This window comes from Podarcis filfolensis (assembly GCF_964270895.1).
Source record: "Podarcis filfolensis genome assembly, chromosome: 12".
Classification (NCBI taxonomy): domain Eukaryota; kingdom Metazoa; phylum Chordata; class Lepidosauria; order Squamata; family Lacertidae; genus Podarcis; species Podarcis filfolensis.
This window is the reverse complement of record NC_139614.1, coordinates 25,573,429-25,589,917: the sequence shown is the minus strand read 5'-3', so window position 1 is coordinate 25,589,917 and position 16,489 is coordinate 25,573,429. Positions and strand designations below refer to the sequence as shown.

Sequence of the window (16,489 nt, the reverse complement as noted above, 5' to 3'; positions counted from 1 at the left end):
GCTTTTACTAAAAAAAATAAAAATAGAAGCTTTTCTTTTAGGGATAATTGGTACAGAGATACCATAAACAACAACAACAAACCTGTTTATGTATGTGTAATGGTTATAGGGGTTGCTCGTGCGTAAGTTGCCGCCACTCCTGGCTAGGTTGCCTGGTTAAACCTTTTCTGTCTGGACAGCCCTTCACTTCGTGGCTGTTTCAGTCGCTAGCAGAATCCGTCAGTGGGCGTTTCTTGAACCTCTTCCAGCATAGAAGTTCTTTGACGCCAAGTCTCCGCCTACTCTCCCTGCGCGGAAGTCTTCTGCGCAGGGTGGGTGTGGGCAGCGGAGGACCCGTGCTCTCCCCGCTGGTCTCCGGCGAGGAGTCCTGGAGCCCTCTCGCCGATTCCCCCATCTGCCCCCCTTTCTCCCTGGTGTCACGCTGATTTCCTTCCCCAGCCGATGAGCTGCCTCTCTCCCTGCTGGGCCCTTCTCCAGCATCGCTTTGGAGCCTTGCCTCCGCCTCTAGCTCCGATGGCAGTTCCCTGACAGTATGCTACAACCGCAGCCAGGATGATTTATGCTCAGAAATGGAAAGAAGATTCTGTACCAATCAAGGAGGAGTGGCAAACTAAATTAACGGGCTATGCTGAAATGGCAAAACTTATGGGAGCAATAAGGAACTGGGGAGGGGGACTTAATAAAAGGCTGGGGGGAATTTGGGTTTTACTTGAAATGTTATTGTACACATGTAAGTTCATTAGCAGGATTAACTTAAACCAAACAATTAAAATTAATACTAAAATATAACTACAGAGTAATTATTAATTGGAGTATTGAAGGAGATGCAGTGTTATAAATTAAAAAATATAAGTAACTGCAAAAGGGGGGGGAGTATATATTGTTGTTGTTTAGTCATTTAGTCGTGTCCGACTCTTCGTGACCCCATGGACCAGAGCACGCCAGCCACTCCTGTCTTCCGCTGCCTCCCGCAGTTTGGTCAGACTCATGTTTGTAGCTTCGAGAACACTGTCCAACCATCTTGTTCTCTGTCGTCCCCTTCTCCTTGTGCCCTCAATGTTTCCCAACATCAGGGTCTTTTCCAGGGAGTCTTCTCTTCTCATGAGGTGGCCAAAGTATTGGAGCCTCAGCTTCAGGACCTGTCCTTCCAGTGAGCTCTCAGGGCTGATTTCCTTAAGAATGGATGCATTTGATCTTCTTGCAGTCCGTGGGACTCTCAAGAGTCTCCTCCAGCACCATAATTCAAAAGCATCAATTCTTCGGCAATCAGCCTTCTTTATGATCCAGCTCTCACTTCCATACACCACTACTGGGAAAACCATGGCTTTTACTATACGGACCTTTGTTGGCAAGGTGATGTCTCTGCTTTTTAAGATGCTGTCTAGGTTTGCCATCGCCTTTCTCCCAAGGAACAGGCGTATTTTAATTTCGTGACTGCTGTCACCATCTGCAGTGATCATGGAGCCCAAGAAAGTAAAATCTCTCACTGCCTCCATTTCTTCCCCTTCTATTTGCCAGGAGGTGATGGGCCCAGTGGTCATGATCTTCGTTTTTTTGATGTTGAGCTTCAGACCATATTTTGCGCTCTCCTCTTTCACCCTCATTATATATATATATATATATATATATATATATATATATATAGGAAAACATTGGATTGTATTTATGTCAAAATATTATTGCAAAATTGAATATATATATAAGAGAGAGAGATGGTCCTCAGAGGTCATTGCCACTTCTCGGGACGTAGGAACCTGCCATCTGACTGCACTTCCAGGATATCAGAGTTCTCTCCCAGTCCTACCTGGAGATTTTGGGGGCTGAACCTGGGACCATCTGCATGGAGGACTCTTCCACTGAGCCATGGCTCTTCTCCTTCCTCTAACCTGAATTGTAATTGGATTCAAGAGAAAGGAAATATTCAGTCATGTCCCTGGAAAGATTCCCCTGGCACCTTCTTAGTGCTCTTTTCAGTGACAAGTGAAGATCCTTTTTTATTTTCACAGGCTTTTAAAATGATGAACTTTTGAATCCACTGATCTGCTATATATATATTTTAGAGGCAATGGGTATTTTTCTACGCTGTTTTTCTTGCTGATGTTGAAAGGTGCATGCAGGATGTTCATGTTGAAATTTGTATTCTTCGTGTGTGTGTGTGTGTGTGTGTGGCAGAGAGAGAGAGAGAGAGAGAGAGAGAGAGAGAGAGAGAGAGAGAGATCTGAATGCTTTGATTGCCTGTAAACTACCCAAAGAATACTACTATTGAGCATCATATAAATTTTGTAAAAAAAAATAATTAATTAAAATGTTCTCTATCTGAGCCCTTGACTCTTTAGTTTCTAATAAATAAAATTGAATGCTCCAGGTTGACCAAGAAAGCAAGTAGGGGACATCCACACTAGTGACGGTTTTTGTATTTATAATAATTATTATCATTATCCCACCTTCCCTCCAAGGAGTTCAATATGGCATGCATAGTTCTCTCATTTTATCCTTACAACAATCGAATGAAGCAGGTTAAGCCAAAAGATAGTGACTGACCCATGCTCACTCAGTGATCTTTGTGACTAGGTGGGGATTTGAACCCTGGTCTCCCAGGTCCTAGTCCAACCCACTAACCACTACACTGTTTCGTCTCTGGGCTGTCATGCAGCAGATATGCCTAACTGAACATTCCCTGCATGTCTGCATTCTTTAGCCAATGCCTTCTCTCTCAGGAAATGACAAATTGCTCAGTCAATGGGACATTTTGTAGTCGAGTCGAAACCGGGCATTCTCTTTTGCTGATGGAGTACTTGAAATGCCAGATGGAGCCTGTGAAGTCAGTAGCTTAAGAACCATTTCCACTTTGGATATTTATATGTGGGTGTGCCATAAATGAAATACCTGCATCTTTCGCGTGATATATGAGTGGTTAACTTACAGCTACAACCTCGCTGATTAAATTTTGTTGTTGTTAAGCAACCAAGCTTAAGAAAATGGGACCCTCTAAATAAAAAAAATGTATAGAATGGTCCCACACACATGGCTCTGAAAGCTGAAAACAAATTATATTTTTTAAGCAGGGCAACTACTTCCCTGTTGATTTTCTCTCTTTCTCCCAGGAGTCACAAGTTTCATTTGGAAACCACACAGATGCAAGTGATATACAGGATCTATAATCATACTTGCATAGTTTTCTTTCTTTCTTTTTTAATGTTCCATTAATAGCCTTTCCCCCCATGAAGCCAGCAACTTCGTTGAAATAGGAAATGTATTAACTTTTCTAAACAAATGAAACAAAATGACCATAACAGAGATCCTGAAGGGGCTTTGCAATTATTTCAGACCATGGAATCCTTTGTATCTTAAATGCCACACAAGTAGTGAATGTGGATTTCAGTTCAACAAGCATGAACATTGGGAAATGGAGCTACTCTAGTGAGCAGTTCCAGGGGTCTCTTAGCTAGATGCTCCATAGGTTCTGATCCATGAATGAAAGGAGTGTCCGTCCATAGAAGGAGAAGACTCATTCTGTTCACAAACCATAATAGGTCTTTTTCAGTTCTGTATTGTGGCTTATTTGCCTCTTTGTCACAGTAATCACTGTTCACATTCCGTTCCTTCCTTTGTGAATGGAAGCTTCTTTATGAGATGGAAGCCTTGAATCCATCCCATGCACCTAACTTCAACTGACTCATGTCATCCATGGAGAACTGACAACTACTTTGATTTGATTTTTTTATATAGGAAAGTTAGATATTGAGTGCCCAAAGAATTGTGCCCAAAGTCACTGCAAGTCGAGTTCTGAACATGCCAAGTTTATAGTGATAGGTAGTGCTGGACCAAATCCTGCCCTCAAATTTCTAGGACCAGGTGTCATTTTGGACTCACAGCTGTCCATGGAAGTGCAGGTCAATTATGTGTCCAGGGCTCCATCTGGTATGCAGGCTGAGACCCTACCTGCCCACAGACTGTCTCGCCAGAGTGGTGCATGCTCTGGTTATCTCCCACTTGGATTACTGCAATGCACTCTGTGTGGGGCTACCTTTGAAGGTGACCCAGAAACTACAACTAATCCAAAATGTGGCAGCTAGACTGGTGACTGGGAGTGGCCGCTGAGACCAGTCCTAAAGGATCTTCATTGGCTCTCAGTACATTTCCAAGCACAATTGAAAGTGTTGGTGCTGACATTTAAAGCCCTAAATGACCTTGACCCAGTATACCTGAAGGAGCGTCTCCACCCCCATCGTTCAGCCCAGACACTGAGGCCCACTTCTGAGGGTCTTCTGGTGCTTCCCTCAATGCGAGAAGTAAAGTTACAGGGAACCAGGCAGAGGGCCTTCTTGGCAGTGGCGCCCTCCCTGTGGAACATCCGTCCATCAGATATCAGGGAGATAAAGAATTACACTTTTAGAAAACATCTGAAAGCAGCCCTGTTCAGGGAAGTTTTTAATGTCTAACATGTTATCATTTTTTATATTTTGCTGGAAGCTGCTCAAAGTTGCTGGGGAAACCCAGCCAGATGGGTGGGGTATAAACAACAATATTATTATTATTATTATTATTATTATTATTATTATTATTATTTCAACCAGTGTGCCGTGGCACCCTGGGGTGCCTTGAAAGATGGTTGGGGTGCCGCAGGCAACACTTGCCTCATTCCCTCTTTACTTCCCTCCCTTCTCTGACGCCCTCTTGCATCTCTGTCTCCCAAAGTCTTGCACAGCTGTTTGTTGCAGCAGCCCTGGCTACAAACTCTCCTGGTGAATGGTTTCTCTGGGGCTGGCCATGGGGTGCTTCCCAGGCCCCTATGGGGCAGTGTGAGGAGGCACCTCTCTTTGGTGCACGGGGGAGCAGCTCAGAGACCAGGGGCAGCTGCTGTGGCTGCCCAGAGGAATCCCAAGGAGAGAGGAGAGGGGAGGAGGCTGAGGGAACACTCCACAAGGGAGGGTGTTCAAAAAAGGGTGAGAATCTGCCAGCTCTGCTGGCAAGGGGTGACATAACTGGGCTCCTGTGCCCCACGCATGTACCACAGAAAGAATGTAGTTGGTCAACGGAGCTGTGGACTAAAAAATGTTAATAACCTCTGTTATAGGTAATATTTGCCTTGTGCAAAAGGAGCCCCCCCCCCCGGTTTCTCTTTCCCAGAGTTTGATGAATTCTTTTATATTTTCATTTTAACAGCATTTACTTTACTTACAAGGTGGCTGAGGGGTGTGCGAATGTCCTCTTCTATTGCACAATGATCACTCAACAAACTGAGGAGGCTGAAAGGTGATTTGTAGAATGAAAGAAAAGACACTCTCACACACCCCTTGGTGACCTCAGAAGTAAGGTAAGTGCAAAAACAATTACCCATCTTAGCCATAAGGGTAACAGAAATATGCTTTTTAATATTTTTCTTTTTTTGAAAAGAATGAACTAAGAAGCCTGCAAATTTCATCCAATTCTGCCAAAAATGGTATAGATGGTTCTTTTCTGGGCATAGGAGCAAACTCCTAGGGGCCAAGGTCCCTTTGGGTCCCCGAATAAAATGCTTGAGGGGACTGCACCCCCCCAAAAAAAGTTGATGGGTATTGCCATTCAAATGCTGTGCTTGCATCACGTCTTTTGATTGACTATGCAGGGTGGGGCTTACCTGCCCCCCCATATTTCATTCAAGTTGGCACCCCTGTTTCTGGGGAATCTCTGTCACCCAACAGACAGCAAACTCTACAGCGTGTCATTGAAAGTGTAACAGAAGTTTTCCATTTCTTAGCAATCTCTATTTTAGCAGCTGTTAACAAATTACTAACCATTTCTTAATTCCTTTTCCTTATGGCATGATACCCTAAAAGAGCCTCAGATATTGAATACTTAAAAATTCTTCCCTTCATCTGGATTATTTGTCTCCATACCTGAAAGACAGGCACATCTTCCAGCAAAGTAGCTGGGAGTAACATCCCACAGTCCCCAAAGTATCAGCAATATTACATATATTTAATTTTTTAATTATCTTTTAAAAAATAAAATAACATCACCACCACAGCTCTACTTTGTTTTAGAATGGTTTTATTTTAGATTTGGAGATAGAAACCCCAGAGAACCATTTGAAAAGCTACCCCTTGTCTTCAACTACTTTGCTTTTCCCCACAATTTAATTCACATTTATGTCTTAGAATTTGTACTGCCTAGAAAATGCCCTGCTACTTGCATTTTCTCACTAAACCATTCTTGGTTGTCACTATCACAGTGAAAACAATGCAAGAATAACAGAGCTCTTTTATTTTATTTTTATTATTTCTAAAAGCCCGTGTCTGGTACTTTCTTGGCTCTTTCATAAATGCTATTATTATTGGACTTTTTACAATTCTGTGGAATCCAGTGGAACCCTACAATTTCCCTGGGTATAGGGTTTCTCCTTTTCCTGCATTTCCATGCCACAGAAAGAGGAGTTTCAAACGAGTACCCTCCACCCTTCTCTCCATACAGGAACTGTAACAGCCTCAGCATATTCCTAATCTAATTAACATCCATAACACTTAGACAATAAATTGACTTCAGCGGCTCTTGAAGCTCCATGCCACCTCATTAAGTTGCTTTCCAATGCAGCTGTAAATCAAAGGGGAGAGGCGAAGGTCACAGCACATGTTTGCTGTATGTTTCAGGGAGAGACGCTGATGGCTTTACCAACTGCTCATTTGGCTTGTTTTCGTAGACCCGGGGAAAGGAACACTTTTCACAGCCACCCGTTTCTCAGTCCCACTTCTTCATGCTCACCTCCAGCACAGCAGCAAATTAAAGAAGAATGCCCAATTAAATATAAAATAAAAGTGCCAGGAACAAGACCAGGGACCAGGGGGAGAGGCAAGGAAGAGAGAAGAAAAACTAGATGGGACTTATTGTGAGATAAAAAAAGGTAAAGGTAAAGGATCCCTGGACGGTTAAATCCAGTCAAAGTCAACTATGGGGTTGCTGCACTCATCTCACTTTCAGGCCGAGGGAGCCAGTGTTTGTCCACAGACAGCTTTCTGGGTCATGCGGCCAGCATGACTAAACTGCTTCTGGCACAATGGAACACCCTGACAGAAACCAGAGCACACGGAAATGCTGTTTACCTTCCTGCCACGGCTGTACCTATTTATCTACTTGTACTGGCATGCTTTCGAACTGCTAGGGTGGCAGGAGCTGGGACAGAGCAACGGAAGCTCAGCTTGTTGCAGGGATTCAAACTCCCAACCTTCCGAGCGGCAACCCCAAGAGGCTCGGTGGTTTAGACCACAGCGCCACCCGTGTCCCTGGTAAATGTGTACAGGACTACAGCATTTCTATCATACATTTAAACCACTGTGATTCCACTTTAAACAGCCATGGTTTGCCCCAAAGAGCTATAGTCTGTTAAGGGTACTGCGAGTTGTTAAGAGGCCCCATTGCCCCTCCCAGAACTACAATTCCCAGAATGCCCTGTGAAGAGGAATTGATTGATAAACCACTCTGGGAACTGTAGCTCACAGACCCAAAGTCAAATATTTCAGAAGGCCAATACCTGTAAATTAACCTTGCAAGCAAGCCAAATGAACAAAGGTAGTTTTCATCAGCAATATAAAAACATGGAAAGTGAATGAGAACGCTGGTCCATCTAGCTCATTATCAACTCCACCCACTGGAAGTGGCTCTCCAGTGTTTCTGATAGGAGTTCTTCACAGCCATCCCTAGATACGTCAATGACTAAATCCTGGACTTGTTGTTTGTGGAATCTCCATCTGGTGGACTTACTCAGTTGTGGCCATCTTTTGACCAGCAACTCATGGCCACCATTTTAAATTCCTCACAATACCCCAGATCATTAGTTCTCAACATAGCATAACTCTAGGGCATTAGGTGACATCAGCTGGCTGATCCATAACTTGACCCAGGTGACATTGCCCTAAATGAAATTCAAAGGTGAGTTTCAACACCAACCGAATACTTCAGCCTGCATTGCTTCACATGTTGTCATTTGCTCAATGCAGATTTAATTTAATGGCTCTTAATTCCATTTACTTTTTAGTGTCTGCATCCACGTGTCGGGTGGGAAAGAAGAGGAAGTTATGGAGCTGACAGAATGTTGAATGAGAATGCAGTGGAAAGTAATATCTGAAGACGGAGGCGAGCTATATCTCAAGTGGGGGAAGACTCCTGAGAGAGGACTGGGCAATTTCAGATGCTGGCAAGAGGTGTGACATCTAAAAGAGCAAGCTGCAAAAAAAGAGAAAAACCCTTCAGTGTATCCAATAGCATTTTTTATGGATACAATGTATATCTCATAATAATGACCATAAAGATGTGAAATAGTCACAGGTGGTCTAAAGAAGGGGGATGCAGACCTCTGGACTGAGGGAGAGATTGAGGTTTGGGGGGCCCAGGAAAGGTTGATGAGAGAAAATTCAGCAAATGGCATTTGAGGGGAATACTTGTTGTTGATAAACATCTTTTCCACCCCCCGCTTCTCGAGTTCTACTTTTGGGTAAAACAAGCGTGTGAATGGGAAAGGTGGGGATGAGCACCAAGCTCCCTGATTTCTCTATGAGTTGGAAGGGGAAGATCCGACACAGGAAGCCTCCTGTGTATTTACTTATGTGAAATACAACCCTGCAGAGTTCACAACTATCAGAGGCTCCCTGGAGTTTGCCCTCCAGCTTAGGAAGGATGATGGCAACAGGGACAAAGCTTGGTATGCTCTTCCCACTCATATATTACCGTAACTATACATGTTAGTAGGATGCCTGGAGAGGGCTCAGGTGACCATATAAAATTACCTTACACTGAATTAGACCACTAATCCATCTTCTCCAGTGTTTAGGGTACCCATATGAACCATAAGAAGGGAAGGCCGAGGCCCTGAAATTACCCACCACGGTTAGGACCTCAACAGCAGACTAAGGAGGCACACAGGCAACCTCTTCACTATGATGGGATGCATTGTATTTCTATTTAAATTACAGTGATTCTTTCTGAATTTGAACCAATACTATAAATTAGCACATACAAATTTAATGTCAATCTTTTTTTGGTGGTAGTTTTCCTTTTCTTCTGGCAATGTGTAGATGCCCTACTTGTGTACCCTACCTGTGTTGTCTGTAATGGCTAACAATAGATGTCTAAGGTCTCAGCCCTGGCTGCAACTTCAGACTGAAATATCAATAATTGAATGTAGAACCGTCTGCATAGAAAGCATTGTTCTGGTACGGAACTATCATGTTTAGACTGTCTAGCAATGGAGGGTGGTCCATTTGGGGAAATGGGGCACTGTCCCACCAACCTAAATCAACTGGATGCCATTACAGACCTAAGACATACTTTCAGTCTATAATAAATAGATTTCTTCAATCTACTTTCCCCACTTCACTCTTCCTCAAATATTGATGGAACTTCTCATGTCTAAAGGAAAGGGCAAAGTCAGCAAAAGATCTATTACAGAGAAACTCAGCTGAAGAGAGGAGAGAGAAAATCCTCTTTCTAAATTCCAGAAAATTGCTAACCCAATATTTACTGTCAGAGGGTGAGATCATAAGCAACAATATTTGAAGTATGTCATATAAAAATGCTATGCCATTTTTTAGTCAGATTTGGATGAAAAACTGTTTTGGAAGATTAAAGTCAGAAACACTGTGGTCTGGGGTGTTCTAGTTTAACCATCTCCTTATAGGCCCTATCTGTGATTTCTGATACTTTTATATAAATATAAATTTGTTTTCTTGGTTTATTGTTTTAAGCATGGCATTGCTGCATGCCTGGTGGAAAAAAATTCCATTACATTTGAAATGAAGGGATCATATTGTGTTTGACCACAAAATATTGTTATTGCTACTGCATTACAAATAAATATTTTAATAAGGAGAAGTTGAAGTAGTCATGGAAAAACGCATCTCATCATTGGCTCACACAAATTGGGTATCTGTACATATGGGCCTAATTTCAAAAGCATATGTATGTCCTCAGCTTTCAACAGCAAGATAGCTCCATAGATATAGGCCTACGCAGTTTTGTGTCTGGCAAATAATCTGCCAGCCCTTGAAGTGAAATTATATCCTTCACTGGTCCAGCGTTTTGTTACTGAAGTCTTGAATCAAACAGATATTTTCATCAAGCATATGCAAATTCTACCAGACTAAGGCCTCATTCACACCACACGTATAAAGCACTACAATACCACTTTAAACTGTCATGGCTTCCCCCAAAGATTTCTGGGAGCTGTAGTTTGTTAAGAGTGCTGAGAGTTGCTAGGAGATCCCTATTCCCAACCCAAAGTTTTTTTTAGCAATCAATGTCTCTTCCCTAGGATCTCTGAGAACTGTAGCTCTATGAGAAGAATGGGGGTCTCCTAACAACTCCCGGCACCCTGAACTAAGTACAGAACCCAGAATTAATTGAAGGAAGCCATTACTGTTTGGAGTGGTATCATAGTACAGTGCTAAAATCACAGTCTAGGGAAGAAGCCCCCTTGAACAGACTGAGGAGACTAAGAAGACACTGAGATGAAATCTGACAGCCATCTACAAATCTCTCAGGAGGTGTCACATGGAAGAGGAAACAAGCTTGTTGTTGTTAGGAGAACCCTATTCCCTCACAGAGCTACAAGTTTCAGAGTGGTTGAACAGTCAGTCATGGTTCCCACAGAACCCTGAGAACTGTGATGCAAAGTAAAGATGGGTGCCTAGTCTGCCCTGGCAAATCACTCTAGATTTTGCATCTCGCAATGTTTCTTGTGCCTCCTTCAGATGACTCCATTGCACCTGTTTCAGAGTAAGTAGCCAAGTAGCGTAGCCCAGGTTATATGGACAATGCACTTATAACCCTACAGCACACTCTTATGCAAAGTAATATAGGAATGGATCCAATGTAAATTTCATTGAAATTAGGTTAGGTTGATTGAAAACCCCAATCAACCTAACTCCCCATGATCTTAATTGGGCCTAAGTGCCGTGTGTGTGTGTGTGTGTGTGTGTGTGTGTGTGTGTTGGCATATGCAAACTTCATGTAAACCTCTGTCCTGTTTGGTTGAAGTACATAAATGCACACAGAGCACAGCATGTGAATGTATACTCACACACCCCTAGAAAAGGACCTGGAAGGTGAATTACAGGAACCAGGTCACAGTTTGGGAGATTTGATGGGTAGGATGGAGAACACCTTGAAAGACTAACTCTGAGAAAGCTTTAGGTACATTTGTGGAATTAATTATGGAATTATCCTGGCCCAGATATTTCCCTGATTGTATCTAGTGTATCGTTCTTTACAGACACCACCCTTTGACTTCATTGCTGAAGATGGAATCCTCCATTCTCTCCTAAGACAGATGGATGCCTGTATATAAATTCTAGGGCAGATATGAAACTTTGAGCACTGTATATCATAACTTCTGTTAAAGTGGGAAGCTCTTTTATGGCCACTGTAGATGACAGTTTAGTTACAAACTATTTCCTCGGATACATAACAGAACTGGCTATAGTTAAATGTGGAAAAATAAAACAGAGGGCAAAAAGTCACCTAAAATATTAAGATAAACAAAGTCCTCTCCCATTTAAAACTCTCACTTAAGAATAGCAGTCTGAAATCCAAACTTCAAAACCAGTTTCTGGAAGTGATGGTTATTTCAGAACAACCATCCATATAAACGTCAGTGCATGTAAAATATGGGATAGATCAAATGGAGGTATTTCGGTATTAAAAGCTATTAATTTTGTTGAACATAAGTTTGAATTACAATATTATTGCATTTCGTTAAGCTAAAATGATATATTTAGCTCAGACCACAGTGTGCTAATTTCACAGTCCTCCCCAATCTGTTCTTGCAGAGGTGTTAGGGATAATTAACTGCCATTTATTTTCAGTGATTCAGGATCTGCAATTAATCAAATTGTAAGGCCTGGGTGATTGTAGAAAACAGTAACACTTAGTTTATTATGTATCACATTCTCATTCTTCTTGGTTTATGGGGAGATTGGCTAAAAAAGGGGGGCGGAATCCCAACAATTTATTAAGCATACCCTTCCGCCAATTAGTTTTTCTCACTTTATTCAAACTTTAAAAGTGATGACTTTGTTATATGCTTATTTGTAAGCCTGTTTGTCAGTGACATTGATCAGAAGTACATATGTTTTAGCAATCAGGTTTTACGAAGCTTGCATTGTCCCCCAAATTGCAGTTTCTTATTTTCAAAACAATTGGAATTCTTTTTTCATCCTTGAGAATTGTTGCAAAACACCCCAGAACAAAACCAGAGTCTATGGACGACAGTGAACTGTTTCTAAAAAGCATCCGCCATCAAAATGCTAAACCCATATGGGTCAGCACCAAACTAAAGGTAAAGGGACCCCTGACCATTAGGTCCAGTTGTGACCGACTCTGGGGTTGCAGCACTCATCTTGCTTTATTGGCCGAGGGAGCCGGCATTCAGCTTCCAGGTCATGTGGCCAGCATGACTAAGCCGCTTCTGGATAACCAGAGCAGTGCACTGAAACGGCGTTTATCTTCCCGCCAGAGTGATACCTATTTATCTACTTGCACTTTGACATGCTTTCAAACTGCTAGGTTGGCAGGAGCAGGGACCGAGCAACAGGAGCTCACCCTGTCATGGGGATTCGAACCGCCGACCTTCTGATCGGCAAGTCCTAGGCTCTGTGGTTTAACCCACAGCGCCACCCGCATCCCTAGCACCAAACTAGATATGGCATTATTCATGCCATTATCCCTTGCATGATTTTTAAAATTTATGTATCAGACATGGAGGGACCTAATCCTGATCAGGACCCTAATGTACGAGGGAGGGTTTTTTTCTGATCTTGGTCCCAATGGGTATTACAGACTCTCCAAGTGTCCCTTTTTTCCAGGGACAGTCCTGGATTTACAGAAGCTGTTCCAGTTCACTGCTGGACGTCCCTATTTTCATCGGAGAAATGTTGGAGGGTACAGAGTTATGCAACTCTTGAGCCAAGGAGATAAGTAACTATACAACCTTTAGAACACACCTGAAGGCTTAGGGAAGGCGTGTTTTTTGTTAATTTTTAATGTTTTATTATGTTTTTATATATATTAGAAGCCACCCAGAGTGGCTGGGACAACCCAGTCAGGTGAGCGGGTAGTGCTGTGGTCTAAACCACTGAGCCTCTTGGGCTTGCCGATCAGAAGGTCAGCAGTTCGAATCCCTGCAATGGAGTGAGCTCCCGTTGCTCTGTCCCAGCTCCTGCCAACCTAGCAGTTCAAAAGCACACCTGTGCAAGTAGATAAATAGGCACCACTATGGCTGGAAGGTAAACAGTGTTTCTGTGCACTCTGGTTTCCGTCACAGTGTCCCGTTGCACCAGAAGTGGGAGAAGCGGTTTAGTTATGCTGGCCACATGACCTGGAAAGCTGTCTGTGGACAAACGCCAGCTCCCTCGGCCTGAAAGCAAGATGAGGGCCGCAACTCCATAGCCACCTTTGACTGGACTTAACCGTCCAAGGGTCCTTTACCTTTACCTAAATAACAAAACAATGATGGTGATGGGATATGACTTCCCTATTTTCATCAGAGAAATGTTGGAGGATATGTCATTGTGCTTTCCTCATGCTATTTACATTGAAGGTCCTTCTTCTATTCCAGATACAAATCCTTAGGGGCCCAGTTCTGACTGAGACTGCAGCAATGACAAAGATGTAAAGGCCCCTCTTCCCTGTCCCCAATCACTCCCCCCCCCATGCCTGCTTTATTTTTAGAAGGCTAACAATGTGAACAACACCACATCTGGTCTTTAACTCATTGATCACAGGGTGTGAAAGCTCCTTTGTGTATATAAAACTCCATTTAAGAAGACACTGCATCTATTCAGGAATGTATTTATTTGTGTATGTTTATCTTATACAATTATTTGTTTGCCACTTTCCCAAAGTGGCTCACATAAAAACACATGGGAATATAGTAAAAAAAAAAACTGTTAAAAATTCAATATTAGGAACAGAAAATAGAACTAAAGCATTATCAATTCACACTATTTAAAACACCAAAGCTCAATCTGATTAGATAGGAAGTAGGAGACTTCTTGATCCACAAAGCTAAATATGCATTTCTACCAACTTTTGGTTTAATGAAGACAAATTCACAAGAATCAAATTGGCTTAGGGCTAGTGTGATAATCTGGATTTTCATTTTCAATTATTAACCAGATAAAATACAATCACAGTGAGATGTTCTTTGGTATAAAAGTAATAAAAGTATTGGGGTGAGTAGTGAAGTCGAGTAGTGATTTCATGCTCTTTATTTCACCTCATAGGACCAGTGATTGAATCCCCCCCCCAAAAAAACCTCTGGCTTTATATACATTATTTACACAATGGGTCCCGCATGATTGGTTGATTCTGCTCCCCTCCTGGAGCCTGATTGGGCTGCTCCTGCAGGCCATGGATGCTGCATTCTGGTATCCTACCTGCCTATTGTTCAAGTGATAGGCTGATTCACTTCCTATTGTGGCCGGATTGGGCAGCTTCTAGGATCCTACCTGCCTATTGCTCTAGGACCCAAGCTCAGTACATAACAATAAGTGTAGCTCTTCCTTTCCTTGTCAACAGTGTAGCCAGCTTGACACCTATCACAAAATACAAAGCAGCACTTTATGGCTGACTGATAGAACTTTCCATTTGTGTCTCTTAGGATCAAAATTCTGTCTGGGGGCTCGTCCAGAAATTGTTGCCACTGTCGTTTTGTCTTAGCCCTTTTAACTGCTTGCTTCTGTAAGTGACCAAATGGCAAAGCTCTTTTCACTGGAAGCAGGGTGCTATTTAGAAAGCCAGTAGTACAAACAATATTTTTAAACAACATGGGGATAAATCTCCAACTTGAACATGCAAAAGTAAATGCTCTCCACAAGATGTTAAGTATGTGCATGCCCACATGTGCACACACACACACACACACACCTTCTCTGACATCTGGCTATTGTACTAGATGCAGATGGTAATGCTACTCAAACGTTTGATGGAAGAGCATGAGCAGAAACACACACCTAAAATATGCTCTGAAATATGAAGTATTTTCAAAGATCCTCCTTGGCTGGCTGATTTAATGGAGTGTAAATTAGCTGACTCTGGCACAAATCTTGCACGTTTAGAGAGAGTTTTCAGGTGCTGAGGAAATATGGCTAAAGACTATAGACATGGGAGACCACCGTGGCTCACTGAACAAAGGGTTGACCCTGGGTTGGTTAGATGCCTTGGATGGGAGATTACTTCTCACCCACCTTTCCCCATCTAAAAAAGACAAACAGCAGTTCTTCCTTGGGATTGCTGCAAGAATGAGGAAATGTTGCACAGTCTGAGGCCTTTTTGGCCTGGAATAGAGGCAAGAAACCAGCGTGGACATAAATAAGAGGGGTTTGTAAAAATGTGCATGGTGCAGAAAGCATAGATAGGGAAACATTATTCTCTGTTGCATAATGCTAGAATCCAGGGTACTCCAATTAAGCTGATTACTGTAGGTAGATTAGGGACTCATTAGGCAAGAAAAACCATTTTGAATGTGTTATAAAGATGCAACACCAGATGGCGCCAGAGAGCAAAGAAATTCTAAGCAATTTTCTATAACGGTTTTTTCCTTTTGTTATAACGATTTAATTTCTGATTTATTTATAGCACTGTTTTTTTCCTTTGTGTAGATCCATGCTTAGAAGAGACAAAAGAAAGCACTTCTTCCCACAGTGCACAGTTGAACAATGGAATTTGTTCCCACAAGGAGGATAAGGTTATCAAGGGTTACTAGTCCTTATGTCTATGTATTCAGAATCGGAGGCAGTAAGCCTCAGAATACCAGATGAAGCAGGGTATAAACAGGAGAGCAGTAATGTTATCCTTCTTTGGGCTTCTCCTAGACATCTGGTTGTCCATGGTAGGAATTGAATCCTGGGCAAGATGGAGCTTTAGTCTGATCCACTAGGGCTCTTCTTTTGGAATGTTCTTATATTATGAACCAAAATTACAACCATGGAATATTTTGCTATAGTATACAAGAATTGGCTTTTTCCGTAGTGGCTCCGTTTGTGTAATGCTCTCCCCAGCGTGATTAGGCTGGTGCCTTCATTATACACCTTTAGGCACCAGGCAAAAACGTTTCTCTTCAACCAGGCCTTTGTCTGATTAACATCCAATACCCTTTTAAATATCTTAGGGTGGGTGGATGTGTTATTGGTTTGCTCTTGTTCTTATTAGGTATTTCCTGGGGGATTTTTATCTCACATTTTTGTGCTGTGAACTGCCCTGGGATCTACAGATGAAGGGTGCGATACAAATTATAATAATTATAACAAATACATAATGTGCCCATTGGTGCAAATGTGGAAGTCAGAGCAAAAGGAAGGTTTGTGTGTGTGTGCATTATAGCAAAGTTGTAGGCAGACCTACTATACTCTGGGGGGGGGGTGTTTTAAAAAAATCTGAGGACAATTTCTGTGACTGTCAGGGCTAAGAAATTGGGTCAGCAATCAGTAGAATTAAATCCACGCTGAACCCACACACAATA

At 42.3% G+C, this 16,489-nt stretch overlaps 1 long non-coding RNA gene across 1 annotated transcript; it reads right to left on the bottom strand.

Annotated features, from left to right (window-relative positions):
* Positions 1-7,951: 7,951 nt before the first annotated feature.
* LOC310745284 lies at positions 7,952-9,131 on the bottom strand. Its single transcript, XR_014540063.1, has 2 exons — positions 9,070-9,131; positions 7,952-8,199 (listed from the first exon to the last, which is right to left on the bottom strand). It is a non-coding gene; the product is annotated as an uncharacterized lncRNA (long non-coding RNA).
* Between the last annotated feature and the right edge of the window lie 7,358 nt (positions 9,132-16,489).